Raw genomic sequence first — 15352 nt, 5'->3', positions numbered from 1 at the left:
AATTAATAATTGATTGAAAAACCATATTGCTACATGTATAGTCACGTCTGTCTATGTATCTGTGTGTGTGTCTTCGCGATAAACTCAAAACCTTGTGAACAGATTTTAATGCCGTTTTCACTTATGACTTATGAATAGAATGTTATGATTCTTGATAAAAGTTTAGGTGTATAACAAAATATGTTAAGGTATTTTTTTTTAATTGATGGGAATATGAAGAACCTACGGAATTAATAAAATTTGTTCCGTCTATTGAGTCGTCGGCGACTCTTAGAACTTGTACACATTTCTAATGGGTTTGCAACGCGCATGTGACACACCTTGAGTTGTAGGCGATAGGTTACGGTAACCGCTTTCCATCAGGCGGACCGTATGCTTGTTTGCCACCGAAGTAGTATTTAAAAAACCGGTCAAGTGCGAGTCGGACTCGCTCACCGAGGGTTCCGTACAAACTTTCAATAGTTGAATCATCAAAATGTTATTCATAGAACTCTACAGACTTGACTAAATCCCTCAAGACTCAATTTCCCACATAACAAAACAAGTAATATTTTAATATACAATTTTATCGTTTACACTGGTCAAAAAGAGAAATAAAAAAACAAAGTGTGATGTAAAGCTGCATTTTTGGTATGTTATTTGGAGTCCTTGGGGGAATGTAGGACTATATTTTGCAAGCAAAAAAATGGTGTGCTAACTTCGTAATTTAAAAAAAAAAGTTAAAAAATCAGACTTTTTTTGGTATTTGCCGTTTTATTAAAAAACTATGCATTTTTGGTCAAAAGTTGCTTTGTAATGTTGAAAGCGCATTAAATTCCAAACATTTTGACATCTTTTTTATCAATGTCCGTCAAATATTTTTTGAGATATGAAGCGTCAAAAAAAGAGCACTTTTCCCCTTTCTATGAAAATATTCGTTTTGCTAATATTTTGAGACAGATATCAGCAAAACAACTCAGGATATAACATAAATTGTAAAATAAAAATATAGAAAATTTCACTAGCTTTCATTTAAGACCAAAAGTGTGCCAGTTATTTAAAAAAATAGGATTATATCGTAAGTCTAGTATAACTGGATCAGAAATAATCGGTGGATGGTAATGGCCAAATGGGATAGTTTACATGTATTTACAGGAGGTGTAGCGGAGAATGAATTATTATTATTTGGAGGCTGTTCAAGTATTACTCAGACACATATTTGCGTATATCAAATCAACATTTATTTAGTAAGTTAAGTTTACGGTCAAAAAGACCTCAGGATCGCCGCTTGGCGGAAAAAATATTTACGAGTAGAAAACCCTCATTAATTGAATCAGATTGTTCCGAAATTGTTCTTGTACGGACTGGTTTTTAAAGCATATCACTGAGGGTCAATAACATCGATGCAATCTCACGAGCGTTGTCGTGGACGTGCCCGAATCATAGTATTCTCCGTTTAACGAAATATCAGTACATAGTATGTGTTGTATTGCACGCGCAGGTCTCTCACCGCCGCGCAGGTGTAGTCGGACCATAACTCGACAGTATACACGCTTGTACAAAAACTGAGGAACAGCTGTCTTTTTACGCTGTCACTAGTTCACTACATATGGCGAATCTTCTAGCCAACATGTTTGCCCTTACTGCGGTGGTTCGCCTCTGCCTTTCTATGTCCTCCTGGTCTTTTAAACTGGACAAGATGTGACCAAGATATTCGACTTCGTGTACTCTCCGCAATTGAACTCCATCAAGCAAAAGAGGTGGTACATATATGTGTGGGCATATGTGCTGCCTCCATGAGCATAAATTCAGACTTGTCCGGATTGTATCTCATGTTATGCTGGCTGGCGTATCTCTCGCATTCTGCAAGTATCTTACGCATAGCTCCCACAGATGGTGCTAGTAGGACCATATCGTCTGCATATGCGATGTGATTTATCATTTGCCCATTGATGGAGCAGCCAACCTCGGTACTGGTCAAAGCCTGCGACAGCCCATCCATGTACACGCTGAAGAGAGCCGGAGACATACTGCCTCCTTGTCTCACGCCACAGTTCAGCCCGCTGGCTGGCTGTGGACAGAGTTGACTTCCATCTTACTACGTTTTTCTGCTGGGAATACCACTTCTCCAGTATCTTAATAATTGGCGTGGGCGCTTTCCGTTCCCGTAGTTTATTCCACAGCAATTGGTGGTCAAATACAACTCAAGTGGACTTTCTATCACTACAGGAGTTGTGCCATCAAGATGCAGAACCAGGACCCTCAAAAAGGAAAAAGTAAAATGTAACTAATTCTGTTTTACATACATACATACAGTCACGCCTGTATCCCATAAAGGGGTAGGCAGAGCACATGAAACTACTAAAGCTCCAGTGCCACTCTTGGCAAAGAAGGGGTTGAAAGAAAACGAAACTGTGGTATTGCAGTGACAGGTTGCCAGCCTCTCCCCTACGCCACAATTTAACCTATATCCCATAGTCGCCTTCTACGACACCCACGGGAAGAAAGAGGGTGGTAAAATTCTTAACCCGTCACCACACAGGCAAATTCTGTTTTATTTTTCTAATTTAATAAATTTCAAAATTTTACTGTATTTTATTTCTTCATTAGTAATAGTCAAATCGATGCAAAGTTAGCTTAGACAATTTTTTCAGATAAACGGATATCAAAGAAAGTAAGATCGAATAGATAGCACTTTCAACCTAAAACTTTTAGCGTAAACTATTTTACCTCAACCAATCTACCAGACTCTTGGCTTCTCTATTTATATATAGATTTTTTTTTTGTTTATCAAAGTAACTATTCGTCTTACTGACCTTTATTTGCACTAAAACTGAAGCAAAATAAATTTTATACAATGTTATATTGCAATATATATCATATCAAGAAGTATTTTGCAGAAATTTGTCTAAAAATATTGGCAAAACGCTACATTTTATAAATGCGTTAAAATATTAACCTTTTTTGACGCTTCATATCTCGAAAACTATTTGACGGACATTGATAAAAAAGATGTCAAACTGTTTGAAATTTAATGCGCTTTCAACATTACAAAGCAATGTTTGACCAAAAACGCATAGTTTTTTAATAAAAAAATAAAAACCAAAAAAAGTCCGATTTTTTTACTTTTTTTTTTAAATTACGAAGTTAGCACACTTTTTTTTTGCTTGCAAAATATAGTCTTACATTCCCCCAAGGACTCCAAATAACATACCAAAAATCCAGCTTTACATCACACTTTGTTTTTTTAGCCGATTTTCATGTAAGATTTGACCGGTGTAAAACGCGATGTAGGAAATGAGCGTTCAACGTACAGCGACATCTATCGGCAAATTGAGTAAACTAATGCGCGCGAGCTAATATGGAATATGATTTTTATGGGATAATTGTTTATTACGTGAACCGATTTTAACCATCTTGCCTCTATTTGAAAGCAGGTAATTTTATTGTTATTTTGTAAAAAAATACAGGTACAATAAACACCCGCAAATGTAAATCTGAAAGGTTTTTTATAAATTAAAAAAATAGTTTTCAAGATACGTGTACGATTTTATTTTTCCTGTAATATTCATTATAATAGCCATGGTGAAAATTTCTTATATTTATGTTGGTAAACTTCTTCTCTTTTTTCTACAAAAAACATTTTTTTTAGTACAGATGGCGTTTTTTTTACGCACTAGTGCGAGAACTGGTTCATTATATACCAGGTCGAAACTTCGGAGGCTCATCTGTACTGAAAAACGTCGTACGATACAAGTGCGAAAAGGAAATTCGTAACTCGTGTCGATTTAAAACACTCCCTTCGGTCGTGTTTTAATTTATCGCCACTCGTTTCGAACTTCCTTTTTTACGCACTTGTATCGTAATGTACTATTTCAGTACAGATGGTGTTTTTTTACGCACTAGTGCGAGAAGTGGTTCATTATATGTCAGGTTGAAACTTCGGATGGCCATCTGTACTGAAAACCGTCGTACGATACACGTGCGAAAAGGAAATTCGTAACTCGTGTCGATTTAAAACACTCCCTGCGGTCGTGTTTTAATTTATCGCCACTCGTTTCGAACTTCCTTTTTTACGCACTTGTATCGTAATGTACTATTTCCACAACCAACAAAATATAAAAAATAGTTTTGATATGTACAGTTTGAGCTCTTTCTAATATTATATTCCTAATATGATATTCCTCATCATATTAGAAGAGTAAAATGTCATATAAACTTTTATGGAATTCGCCTACTTTCAGAGTTATAAGCAATTAAAAAAATTACAATTATTATTTCTCAGAACAAAACGCTAGCTGTTTTGATGGCGATGATGCCGTTATCGGACGTAATCTAACTATCCTCGTTGATTGATATCAAAAAGTAACTAGAGACTCATTTCAAAAAAACCGGCCAAGAGCGTGTCGGGCCACGCTCAGTGTAGGGTTACGTAGTTTTCCGTATTTTTCTCAAAAACTACTGAACCTATCAAGTTCAAAATAATTTTCCTAGAAAGTGTTTATATAGTTCTACTTTTGTGATTTTTTTCATATTTTTTAAACATATGGTTCAAAAGTTAGAGGGGGGGGACGCACTTTTTTTTCCTTTAAGGGCGATTATTTCCGAAAATATTAATATTATCAAAAAACGATCTTAGTAAACCCTTATTCATTTTTAAATACCTATCCAACAATATATCACACGTTGGGGTTGGAATGAAAAAAAAAATCAGCCCCACTTTACATGTAGGGGGGGTACCCTAATAAAACTTGTACCAAATTTCAGCTTTTCTAGTGCTTACGGTTACTGAGGTTATCCGCGGACGGACGGACGGACGGACGGACGGACAGACAGACAGACATGGCGAAACTATAAGGGTTCCTAGTTGACTACGGAACCCTAAAAAGTACCTATTTTTATAGAATAAATTAGATTCAGTACAGATGGTGTTCTTTTTACGCACTAGTGCGAGAAGTGGTTCATTATATGTCAGGTCGAAACTTCGGAGGGCCATCTGTACTGAAAAACGTCGTACGAGACCTACACGTGCAAAAAGGAAATTCGTAACTCGCGTCGATTTAAAACACTCCCTTCGGTCTTGTTTTAATTTATCGCCACTCGTTTTGAACTTCCTTTTTACGCACTTGTATCGTAATGTACTATTTCAGTACAGATGGTGTTTTTTTTACGCACTAGTGCGAGAAGTGGTTCATTTTATGTCAGGTCGAAACTTCGGAGGGGCACCTGTACTGAAAAACGTCGTACGATACACGTGCGAAAAGGAAATTAACGTGCGAAAAAAAACTTCCTTTTTACGCACTTGTATCGTAATGTACTACTTTTTTTATTTTAAGTGCCAGATTTACGAATAACATCTACTTTTTATGTGAAAATACATCAAAAAAATACATACATTTTTTTTTGGCGAAATTTGCTAGACGTCATATTAAATTTTATCTTTATTTTGCCCTGAGAAATGTGTAGTTAAAATCTTTCGTTTTCCTCGTGTTACACTGTGTATAAATCTCATGGTAGAGGCTCTTCCCTAGTTCTGGCAGGCAAGTATGGTCGCGCGATAAATGATAAAACATCTGGCCGTCCCTATTGCACTATTTGTAAGTGCGATAGGGACGGCCCGATATTTTATCATTTATCGCGCTACCATGATTGCCCTGCCGGCGTATCATGCTTCTAATTTTATCACTTATCCACGTGGATAAGACGTCTGTCACGCTTTAGCAAGTATGTCAGTGTGGGAGTGACAGATGTCTTATCCACGTGGATAAGTGATAAAATTGGAAGCATGGTAGGCCGGCTGCAGTAATCAAGTTACAACGGCAGGCAAATTATTGGGTTGGTAAGAAAGTAATGAGCGAATCATAACCAATATTGTAATTTTTATTTAATTTGTTATTTTAATCATTTATCAAAAATATAACGGCCTTCGTTATCTACTACTTGTCTCCATCGTTCTGGTAAAGAATGAATAGCATCGGCGAAGAAGTTCTTAGGTTTAGATTCAAAAAACTCAGCTATGTACTGTCGTAGATGGGCTTGATCATCGAACTTTTTTTCATTCAAGGCATTGCTTAGCGATCTGAACAATGCGTAATCCGTAGGTGCCAAGTCTGGAGAGTACGGTGGATGAGGTATCACTTTCCAACCTAGCTCCAATAGCTTTAGCCGAGTCACTTTTGCAATGTGTGGGCGAGCATAGTCGTGTAAGAAAAAACTTTAGCATGCTGTGGACGATTCTGACAGATTTTTTGGTTTAAATTTTCAAGCTGATTACAGTATACTGATGCGGTAACAGTCATTCCACTTGGTAGGACTTCCCAGTGAATAATACCATGAATATCCCACCAAACGGACAGCATAACTTTTTTCGGGTGAGGCTCTGTTTTTGGTGCCTCTATTCCTTTTTCGTTTGGAGCTAGCCACTGACGTTTGCGTGTGTGATTTATATATAAGACCCATTTTTCATCTCCAGTGATAAGATGGTCCAACCAGTTGAATGTGCGGCGAAAAGACAGAAGTTGTATGCAGATATCGGCACGGCGGTTTAGTTGATCTCTATCAAGTTCGTGCGGTATCCAAACACTGTATTTGTAGTTTTTTTCCAACTCGTGTAAATGTTTTTATATTAAAGGAAAAAATGGAAAAATTTACGCTTCCGGCGGGACTTGAACCCGCACCATTTTTGCAATCCGTGCAATGCTCTTACCAATTGAGCTACGGAAGCCACAAATAATAAAAATTAAAAAAAAAAAAAAATATTTCGTGTAAATGTGTTTCTATGGTGACATGAGAGCAGCCTAACTCGGTAGCAAGAATACGACTCGTTAGCCTCGGATCTCCTTCAATTAAGGTTTTTAATTTGGCTACATCAATCTTCACCGGTCGACCAGATTTAGGTTGATCTGATAATGAAAAGTCGCCACTACGAAACCGCTGGAACCATCGTTTCGCCATGGCCTCAGACACAACTTCAGGAGCAACACGCTGACATATATTACGCACTGCTTCGGCGGCTGAATGGCCAGACTGAAATTCATATAGTAAGCAATGCCTTACATGCACTTTTAATTCGTCCATTTTCTTCCTTATATTAGCTCGGCGACAGCTAGTGAATGACTGACGAGAAACTGTGCGACTCGCCCTTTATATACTTTCGACCATAGAAGATTCTAGAACTCTCTCAAAAATTTTATGTGGAATTCAATCGATCGCTCATTACTTTCTTACCAACCCAATATTATTACAGTCATTGTTACATTAATGGCCTCGTTCTGTGCGATTAATTTCGCGATATCAGACTGGGCTGTTTCTATAATGTAATAAGTTTTTATGATGGATTACAGTGATTAGTATTGAGCGGAGTGGGCCTGATAAATTATCGGGTTCAAAGTTAATATTATAAATCTGGCAGTTCTTCATATTGCTCATAATCTTCACCGTCTTCAATCTACTTCATATTGTGGTGAACATGTGCCAAAATCAAACAGCAAAAGGGAGTGTACAAGTTTCTAATGGGGTGGCAATGCGCATGTGACACTGTTTGAGTTGCAGGCGTCCATAGGTTACGGTGACCGCTTTACATCAGGCGGACCGTATACTTGTTTGCCACCGACGTAGTATTAAAAAAAAAAACCGTTCCATCACGACTTTTGTAGTGTGAAATAGTACATTACGATACATGTGCGGAAAAGAGGTCGAAATGAGTGGCAATATGGCAATAAATTAAAACTTTCAGTAATACTGCATAACACAAATCATATTGTCTATTTATCAATATGCATGCATATGCTATATACATTCTTCTATATGTATAGGTAGATATATTTCTAGACTGCAAAGGAGCGCTAAGCCCCATAAGCAGCTTACATGGAAAGACTCTTAGGTCCACCGTATGTGTATACATATAGGACTTATGTATGTAGCTTGTATATAGTTAAAAGCGTCCTTGTGAAATATTGCTATCTATATAACAGAAGCAGAATTAATCGTTTGTCTTAAATTTAATAGTAACGTTCATCAATCTACATTGATGATTCTTCTTATGACACCTTTCCTTATGATCCGGGCTAAGACTTCATAAATAAACGTGTCAACCGTAACTTTTCCTTTCAGCTTTTCCGCTGTCTGAGTTAGACGTACAGTACCTAGCCGTGTGTGCATGTGCACCTTATTAAAAAAACGTTTGCCTTCGAGCTCACGCAGCACGGATCGTGAGGCCAAGTTTTACAACGTGTGCAGTGATAATATTAGCTTAGGAACTACAGTGCTTACATATTGCATACAGTGTAGTAAAATTGCACATGCAAGTCGATTAAAGCCCTGGGGGGTTACCATGACGTACTAAAGACGTTCAGTTTAGGTTGAGAGAAAGGGACACAGCTATAGCAGTTACATAGCTCCGTCCCTCTCTCTCAACCTAAACTGAACGGCTTTAGCACGTCATGGTAACCCCCTGTTTGTTAAATAGGCTCGATATGAAGTCACGATCATATTATGATTTATGATTGTTGAAGTAAAATGTCTATTTGATCTATTTTACCCAATATTGAGTTATATTAAACCGACAAAAGTATTGGTGGGACAAGACGTGCTTAGAATATTAATATCAATAAAAACGTCCCATAAGTCCCATTGTTACACGGCCCATGTTAAATGGCTGCGGGATATTAAAGATTATTTAATTATATTTTCGGTACTCGTTTTGTGATGAATTAAAATATATTTTGTTTTATTTTAGCCAGTCGTCAATTACTATAAGTTATGTAGGTTTGATCCTTAGAGTCACACTGAATATTTAATGCCGTTTTGCGGGGGTCCTAAATGATTTGGGAATAATGTTTGAAAACGGCGGCCCCAGTCGCAAACTTATTTATTTCTTCTCAAGTAAATGTAATTTATGGCTTTGCGAAAATAGAAAATGTTTTCGCGATAAACTAACTGAAATAATAATCTTTTATTAGGTCTATTGTGTTTGCTCCGAGAAATATATTTTTATTTGTAATATATATGGGTATTACTCCCATAAATTTGTCTTCATAAAACTGAATGGCGTTTTTTTTTCTAGAACGTCATGGAAGATTCGCCGTCCGAAGACAACCCGTCGCCAACAAGAAATGGCTCGCTCCAAATATCCTTACCTACAGTTCTTTGTACTCCCGAATCATCAGAAAACTCTGATATCCTTTGTAAGACCAAATCCTTTGTTTCTTCTGAATCCAAACTTTCTTTACCATCTAATCTAGGGACACCTACTTCGCCTTTGCGGCTGTCTTCCCCATTATCCTTGCCTACTTCTCCTACTCCTTACATGAAGATCACACAGCCTCAGCCAGAGAAGAGTGACCGGATGACGCCGCCGACGACGCTGGTTCAGCAAGCTGGTCCGAAACAGCCTCTTGTCAACACCGGGTCGGCTACAGGTATGTTATTTATCTAACATTTTACAAATACTGCTTTGTAACTATAAAACTCCCGTGAGACTCAAACATATTTAAAAATATTTTAAGCGGATTACTCACGTGTTAAGTCGATATAACGTTCGACAATTCGACATGTTTATATCGACTTAACACGTGAGTAACCCACTTAAAATATTTTTAAATACAATAATATTTTTAATTTTGATTTATTTGACGACCGGTCTGGCTCAGTCGGTAGTGACCCTGCCTGCTGAGCCGCGGTCCTGGGTTCGAATCCCGGTAAGGGCATTTATTTGTGTGATGAGCACAGATATTTGTTCCTGAGTCATGGATGTTTTCTATGTATATAAGTATATATTTATCTATTTAAGTATGTATATCGTCGCTTAGCACCCATAGTACAAGCTTTGCTTAGTTTGGGGCTAAGTTGATCTGTGTAAGGTGTCCCCAATATTTATTATTATTATTTGTATCTCCGTTTAAAACTCTCGGGTCTTTCGAGCCCGGTCATTTATAAGGCGTGCGTGGGGATATAGATCCAACACGTAGAGGCCGTTTGGAGAGCTTTGATGTCATGAAGAACGCCTGCTGCAACCCATTCACTAGATAATTATTATTATTATTATTATTTATTTACACTAAGCTAACTGTTTGTATTCAGATTCACCTATCAGGTTATATTTATAGTGCTATATTTCTGTCGCAAATGTCTGTTACCGGATGTTTGTTTTGTATTTTTATTTTAAGTTATACTTGCTATGCCTACTGTTTTACATAGTAAATATATTCGATAAAACAAAATGCCATATTTGATAGCTTGTATTACGAGCTTGTAGCTGAAATAAGCAATTGTCTGATAAACTACAATCTGCCTGTCAAGATAATTTATTATTTTTGCTGATATTTCATTTAATGAGACATTTAAAAACAATTAGGTACAAAGTACATGGTTCATTATCTGAACTTACAATCACGCCTGTTTCCCAGTGGGGTAGGCAGAGATCACGGATTTCCATTTACTACGATCCTGATAAACCACTTTCGCTTCACACACTTTCATAACGATTCTCATACACGCTTGTCGGTTTCGAGCACTTCTGATCTGGTCTTTTTGCAATATTTCCCCGATTTGATCAAGAAAAGTTCGCCTAGGTCTTCCACTTCCAACTGACCCTTCCAGTCTTTTTTCATATACTTTCTTCGTTAATCTGTCATCCATCCTCTTTACATGCCCGAACCACCTTAACATACCCATTTCAATCTTTGTCACCACATCTACATCCACTCCACACTAGTCCACACTTCTCTCTTATTCTTATTACGCTATTTCTGATCTTATCACTCAACTTCACACCACCCATGCTTCTTAACGCTCTTAACTTAATCAAAGTCAACTAATTGTGCAGTTTCTATTTTAAAGATTTTTTTTTTCATTAAATGTGACAATTCCAAAAAATATATTTTGTTTTTAAGTTCCACAGGGACAATTTGAACTAAGTACCTAATCGATTTTTTTTTCATGTTGTGAGCACTGAATATGCGTGCCATATGTCACCACTAACTAGTGAACATGACATTCTCGTTAATACTTAGTTTAAAACATAGAAATATTTCAATTACTTAGTCGAAATTGCACCCATCATTGGGGCACCTTATATCAGTAGTCAGTAGCTACTTACGACTGTTACCAACGAGTAGGTACCTACTTGTGTACCCGCTTAATCTTATCTCAGTTTTCGAAGAACAAAGAGGTGAAAACTTTTTGACGCTAAAGGCGAATGTCTTCAAGGCTTTACACCTCATTTGTCCTTAAGTACCCAAAAAAGATAAGAAGAAAAGCTGTGGGAGCAACTTCCCAATATGACTTGACTTAGTATTTACTTCTAAATTTCATTACTACATTTTTTTGTAAATAGTTACCTGGTCCTCCATTGTTTTAAGGAACTGCACCAATTTAAAATAAAACATTAAATAATATACATAATTAACAATGGAAAATATATTATTTCAAAGGCATCGTAGCTCGATTGTTGTTGTGATTCACATGTGTAGGTATCTTAATTTAAGGATATGGACTATACGGATTCTATATGTATCAGATTTTTCAGTTTCCATTAATCAAAAACATCAGTTTTTTCCTCCATAAAATAAAATTAAAATACGCGTGATATTTTTGGCTGCTAACTGTAGGTGCTGTGATTTTTGCCCTTTATCAAAAACATTACAATGAGCTGGGTAAGCGCCACTCAATTTTGTTATCTGTGGCCTGTGGCACATAATATACTTCTATCGGTGCTGGAACCAAGCTCTTAATATTCAAAGTTATTGTGGTGCTATTGAAACTAAAATGTGTTACTTATTTACTTAATTCAGTTTGTTTTCATTACAAAAAGATATTGGATAAAATGGTCGATGACTTCGCAATATTTTTATTTGGATTAGCTGTATTGCGTACCAAAATGTCTACCAAAGTTTACAGGGATGTGAAGTAGTAAAAACATGCAAAAGATTACTCACACATTCTCATATTGACGCACATAAACGTATATCACATATGGAATAGTCTGTAACATAGACTGCGATTTCGTGCATATTGTGCATAGTTTTTGACAAAAGGGTGCCTAAGTTACTGAAAGGTTTAAAATAATAGATTTGTATTGCATGTCTGTCTATAACATATTTACCTAAGCCTGATATGATAGGCTATCTCGCAGAGCCCAATAATAAATTTGTTGGAGGCTTAGACTAAAGCCTCATTAAAGAAATAAGTATACCAAAATATTTTAAAGAATGCAGTGCAGTTGACTGCGATACTTTCCAATTCAAATCTAACTGACGGTTCCTCTCAGGATGCCAACTCACCACGGCTGTCTTAATGACAGTGGTCATCTTAACCAGCCAGGAACTAATCCATTTAACAGCTGTTCGGGTCATATAAATAAAAATAACAGACACTGTATCGCAGTCAAACACACTCAAGCATAGACTATTTCCATAGACTATATCTTGACATTCCAACATCCGCAGCCGTCATGCTGCGACAAATTCATACCCCAGGGCTAGATCTAGCTCGTACATACTATTTCCTGAGCATTTTCAGCATCGATAAGCATTTATTGGAATTTCTCGCTATCATCCCCGAGATGAGAAATATGTGAATATTAAAATGGGCTCGGTACAATGCCTGCTTATTAAATACTTCTTTATTAAGTACTAAGCTATGCTGGTAAAGACAGATAGGTATGCCTTACCCACTGCATATCTCTTTATTTATAACTTTTCATTTCATACAGGTTGCTATAATTATAGAGGTACATATGTTTTGTAGTCAGATCAAGTTATCCGTTGATACATTCTGCATATAAGTAATATGATACATAAGTACATATATGTTTTTCAGCAGTGAATCTGTTTTACTCTCATCTAAAGTTTAAAATATTATCTATAGCATATAGCAGGTCTAATAGAGCAATCGTAATAAATTCTTTAAAATTTGTTGATTTTTTTTATAAGTATTACACTTAAATTTAGCCGGTCGGATATTTTCTTTAGAAAACAGATGCCTACCTTACAGCTATTTTCTTTTTCCGTCGTAATACCTTCTGAATTGAATATAAAGTAGAAGCCACATCCACATCCACTAGAGATGCACTTCAGTTTATACAAAGGCCTTGGCTCTCCGACACGTTGTTATAAAACAAAGCATGATTCTCCCCGATTATCTAGTCAACTATAGATGCTTTTCCACTGAGGAGAAAAACGGTTATTTGTTCATTTACTTATTCAGAACAAAACTACATGATTAACTAATCCTAAAATGAGTCTCAAATCTTATCGTTGACGTCAACAAATCTTTGTCTAATCTAAATATTTATGTCCGTCTCTTTATTTTCACTTAGGTACTGGGGAACGATACGATATACATACATATATATGATATATGTGAGTGTGCGCGGGAAAAGGCCCCACTTTGTCGATTGCTATGAAGCCGCTTTGTCAGTTTATAGTAGATCTCGTCTTAATGGTAACCGACAAACTGGGACGTTTTACTAAACACACATGTCTGTTTCAACAAAATACCTACGATTAAAATATGTATAGGCGCTATAATTCTACTCGTATATACCTACCCCAAAGGAATGTTTCCTAAAAAAGGAATGTTCCCAGAAAACATACCAAAGAAAAATGTGGTTGAGACAGTACCCATGTTCCTATTTTATGTATTTGGGGCATCAACAGCAGTACAAAAAGAAATGCAAAATATAATCATTAATATCCGTAAATATTATGGTGGCTTTCATATAACCCCATACGTTGCGAATCGGTCAGTATGCTATTTACTCTATTTAGTTTATTCTCCCTGTATGTCTAATTTATCCGGACGTTATTGGAGAGCATCCCATTCCCACGCACACACCGTAATTTTTCATCCAGTAATCAAATATTTATAGAATACTTTGCACTAAATATATCTCGGATGAACAAAGACAACAAAAAAAAATGAAGTATCCTACACAACATTTGTATTTTTTTCTTTTGCATCCTTTTCATCTTCTTCGCCATTAATAGGCGGGTATTGAATAAATAATTTCGGTAAAATAAAAACTGGAAAGGAATTTCAGACATTCTTGGATGCTTGAGCACAATTCCACATTGCTGTTTGAAGACTTTCAACATCCATTATGGAGAATATTTCCACACAATATAACAGATATGTCTATTAGTTATTTTTCCTTCGAATTTTCAATTTTGTGTGACTTATGGAGCATTTAGCAATTTATATGAAATCGCTCCTAATTTACACTGTTGTTTAAATTACAAAAAAAATAATTTGGCCATGACTATGATTCAAATATGTACATCGATGTCATGTCATGAAAAAAAAAATCGATTATATGAAAACCAGTTCCGGGACCGTTCTTTCGGTTACATTCGTCTTTTGTATTTGTAGGTACATTACACGTCAAATATACAAATTGTTTACATTTTCTTCTTACTAAAAAGAAGACAGGTGCAAATTTGTAAACATGTTTACACGCGACTGCACGGAAGAATGTTTATTTATGATATGTCAAGTCAGGTAGATAGATAGATAGATTTCTTTATTTCATGATAAAAATTACACTATAAATTTGCTACATGACAAAATTATGTTTATCTTCTCATCATGATAGTCGAAAATTACATAATAAATTCTAAATAAAAATAATTGTGTCTCCCAATAAGGATCGTCATTTAAAAAGAAAGAAATACATATGTCAAGGTAAATAAAATTAATAAATTAAGTTACAATATCATAAAATAATCACAAAGCAAGAAAATACTACATAACAGAAGAAATATCATAATGTCATCGGTCATTAATTCAAATCCATGTACTCATTTACAGAGTACAGGGGGTTATCTAACAAAAGGTTTCTTAATTTGAGCTTAAATGCTTCGTCACATGGCTACCATGGCAAAGAAGGAAATACATAGAACACTCATTTTCTACTAGAGCATAATTTCGGCATAGGAAAATTTTCATGCCGAGTGCTGCGTCAAGTGTGTAATATACATGCAGCTTTTTGGTATATGGATTTGGTGGATGGTATGTGCATTTATACTGCCAAGTTTGTGTAAAGTTAGCGAGCGCCAGAATCTATCCTATAAATACTGCTAAAATGTTGCTTGAAGCAGCTATAGCTTGAAGGTTACACAAAAGTAGCAATGTCACTGGCAACCACGTAAATTCGAAAGTCACTCCTGAGAAATTTCGAAATTGTCGAAATGAAGAAATATCTTAGGACTTCATTGTTCAAGTGTTCAAGCATTCGAGTGGAAATTTAGGTTATCCGTAATGCTTATTGACGCGCCATCTGTTTCAATTATCATAATTTAATTATCGTCTTCTCTTCCAATCTGTCATCCTTGACAGTTTTAGAATATAAAAATTATTTAATGAAATTAGTAAG

At 36.1% G+C, this 15352-nt stretch overlaps 1 protein-coding gene across 3 annotated transcripts in view; it reads left to right on the top strand.

Moving 5' to 3' along the window:
• The window catches only part of LOC125230840 (cytochrome b5 reductase 4), a 188721-nt gene that overhangs the window by 46930 nt on the left and 126439 nt on the right, over nt 1-15352 (top strand). For all 3 annotated transcript variants that reach the window (XM_048136076.1, XM_048136078.1, XM_048136077.1), the window contains exon 2: nt 9044-9398. The gene's annotated coding sequence lies outside the window, so the exon portion shown is untranslated. The remainder of the gene's footprint in view (nt 1-9043; nt 9399-15352) is intronic.

Source organism: Leguminivora glycinivorella, chromosome 11 (genome assembly GCF_023078275.1).
Source record: "Leguminivora glycinivorella isolate SPB_JAAS2020 chromosome 11, LegGlyc_1.1, whole genome shotgun sequence".
Taxonomy (NCBI): domain Eukaryota; kingdom Metazoa; phylum Arthropoda; class Insecta; order Lepidoptera; family Tortricidae; genus Leguminivora; species Leguminivora glycinivorella.
The sequence above is the reverse complement of the archived record's forward strand: the minus strand, read 5'-3'. Positions and strand labels throughout refer to the sequence as shown.